This window comes from Aplysia californica, unplaced genomic scaffold, assembly GCF_000002075.1.
Source record: "Aplysia californica isolate F4 #8 unplaced genomic scaffold, AplCal3.0 scaffold00543, whole genome shotgun sequence".
Classification (NCBI taxonomy): Eukaryota; Metazoa; Mollusca; class Gastropoda; order Aplysiida; family Aplysiidae; genus Aplysia; species Aplysia californica.
In genome coordinates this window covers 542,060-544,998 of record NW_004797813.1, presented here as the reverse complement: position 1 = coordinate 544,998, position 2,939 = coordinate 542,060, and the positions used below count along the sequence as shown (strand labels likewise).

At 42.8% G+C, this 2,939-nt stretch overlaps 1 protein-coding gene across 1 annotated transcript in view; it reads left to right on the top strand.

The window, feature by feature from the left end:
• The first annotated feature begins 1,410 nt into the window (after positions 1–1,410).
• The window catches only part of LOC106012878, a 24,663-nt gene continuing 23,134 nt past the window's right edge, over positions 1,411–2,939 (top strand). Inside the window, exon 1 of the mRNA XM_035971940.1 lies at positions 1,411–1,501. The gene's annotated coding sequence lies outside the window, so the exon portion shown is untranslated. The remainder of the gene's footprint in view (positions 1,502–2,939) is intronic.

Below are 2,939 nucleotides of genomic sequence, written 5' to 3'. Positions count from 1 at the left end.
GACTTTATGATAAAGAAGTCTCTTCACTAGCTTGTTCATTCGAGTTTGCCGTAGCTGTCAGGGTTTTTTTTTGGTGTGGGGGGGTTATTGGCAGCCTGCTGAGAACTAAACATTATTTTTTACTTATCCACCCCCCCCCCATTTTTCTGTCTATAGACGCAAACCCGTGTTTGTAGATGGTACAACAAAAGAAGACAATGTACCGCAAGGATGCTGCCAAGACTATCCTGGGAATTGCAGTTGCTCTATTATTTCTCTGGCAGTCATTAATCCTTTTATTTTCTTTTTTCTTTTTCGTCAAAGAAAACACAAGAGGAAACGCCATGGTGTAGACTCTAGGATACAAAATGTTTTCTCATATATAAATGTATTTCGTTCTTGTCTACATGTTGTGTATGGCTATTTATGAAAGATGAAGAGTGAAAAGAGACAGACATACACACAGACATATATGTACATACATGGGCCTTGAATGACTGAGTGTTTGTTTGTTTGTTTGTTTTTTTGTTTGTGTGTGTGTGCGCGAAAAAGAAAGAAAGAAAGAGAGAGAAAGAGATAGCGAGGGAGAGAGAGAGAGAGAGAGAGAGAGAGAGAGAGAGAGAGAGAGAGACAGAGACAGAGACAGAGAGAGAGAGAGAGACAGAGAGAGAGAATCAGAGAGACAGAGAGACAGAGCAACGGAAGGAGGATGGGGAGGGGATGGGTTGGAAGGAACAATGGAAAAAATGAGGGTCATCCTATATCTTATACTGTTTCAGCCCTTGAACAATCTACAAAAGAGAATACATAAATGAAATAATTAAGGTTATGGTAGATAATTGTTTCCAAAAGTTTATATCGTACGATACAGAAAAAAATACAATTTAGATTAATGAACAGTTCATAAAAAACCCCAAAAACAACAACTATAACAACAACAACAAAAACCCCAACAACAACAACGAAACAACAACAACCCTAGACAAACAGACATATTATAGAACTGATAAATAACATCCTTCCATTTTATTAAAGGGAGAGCAAGCTCTTCGAATCAAATAAATGAATGAACAGAGTACAAAAGTCAATTGGTAGAAACTGATGATAGACGAGGAATATTCGACGACAACGAACAAAGTAAAAAGTAAGACATTAGCCGAGAAAGATGTCACCCTCAAGTCTCACCTGTTGCTCTCCACCCGACACACGTCAGAAGAGAGAAAAGGACTGTGCATAGAAGAGACGGAAGCCGGCAGGTCGAACGGTAAAGCAGGTCGGCCTTGAGGAGGGAACTGCTTGGAGGGCGGCAGATGGGCGACTTTGACGTTTGTCTCTGGTAGCGAATTCTCACGACTATCCAAAACAGCTGTTCTGGCCGGCGTGGAGTCTTTCGTCGATGAGCTATCAACATCCTGCAAAATCCTGTCAATACTAAAAGAAAGTTTCACACTGGACGAGGAACGTTTGGAAGTGTTGATCACAGGACAGCTGTCTGTGGCTTTGCTTTTCTCTGGGTCACAAGGTAAGGACGAGTTCTCTTCTACTTCAGAAACACCCTCTGTATTCTCGGACGAGAACTGTTTTTCTGATATATACTCCGGCATTCTGTTGGACATTGAGACGTCACAGTTTTGTGAGCACATACGGTGGTCGGAATACCCCCCTTCATCATCATCGTCGACATCTTCTTCAGTTTCTTTCATTTCGTTCACGTCTGTTTCCGGCTCGTCATGAGCCATTTGATCCTCTTCTACGTTTATGGTCTCCTCATCTGTTGGAGCATCTTCTTCTTTGTCTCTGTGGAGATCGTTGTTGTTGTTGTCGTTCTGGTTTAAAAAGTTTTGGATGTGCATCGTCGATGTAGGGCAGTAGAGCCCATTCAAACCTCGAGGGTGATGGTCACAGCTTTCTTAGATTTAGTTTGTTCCAGACAGCAAAGGTTATCAAATACGTCTACATAGTACTCACGCAAGCAGAACTCTCATATATTTGTTTTCATTTGCGTTCTGTTTTCAGAATTTTGTGGACTCTCTGTCAACAATTTGGCGCGCAATTATGAATGTAATGAATAACTGAGTCCCAAACGACAAATATCGACTAATAAGTTCTTCGCTCTTTACGTTCCGCAGAAAAAAAAGCTTCAAAGAGAGTATGTCTATACAATTCTACCAATAACCCGTGAGAATGAGAATACGGTAAAATTGTTATCACAGTTTCACAGTCATTCAGTGCTCTCGCGTGTCTCCAGTTGGACAATTCTTTTTATTCGTAAACACACAGCAACCAGATGACCGCAGCATTTATAAGGGCGAGCACTCGCAGTTAGCATCGCGGACCGGAAGTTTCCCTTCAACATGATCCTGCCAGAGTTCCCCCCTCTTGTCCTCTCAGCTCGTGGTGCGGTTCTGTCGATTTCCCAGGAGCACCCGCCAATGAAACGACTGCGATTGGACAGACACAATTAGCATTTCGTGGAGAAAGAAACTTTCTTCCTTGCATAGGCGCCCGATAATGACCACTGGTCCAGGCCCCGCCCAGACGGGCATCTCCCACAATGCAAGTCGACAGCACGGAGCATCTGTTTACTCAACCAGCCTCAGATCAATAGAGGCGCGTGTGACCAAATCACATTAACACTGGTATGGGGGGAAATCAGCTAAAAAGGCTCGCGCTATTAAAACACTTTAAATTACCGAGCATTTCTCGCAAAATTTGCGGTTCTTGCCTCAACCTCTCCACCTCCTGATGTGGGCTGCATTCTTGTACTCATAAACCAAATACAATGACAAATTATCGTATTCTCACCGCGTATTATATCGCCCGCTTATCCCTTTGCCTTTCCTCTTGTTATTTCTCCTCTCGTGTGAGTTTATATATCCCTGGACATGCTCTTTCTTCGCTTTCCATTTCGCATTTCTTTCATTGCCTGACTCCCCCCCCCTCTCTCTCTCCCTCTCTCT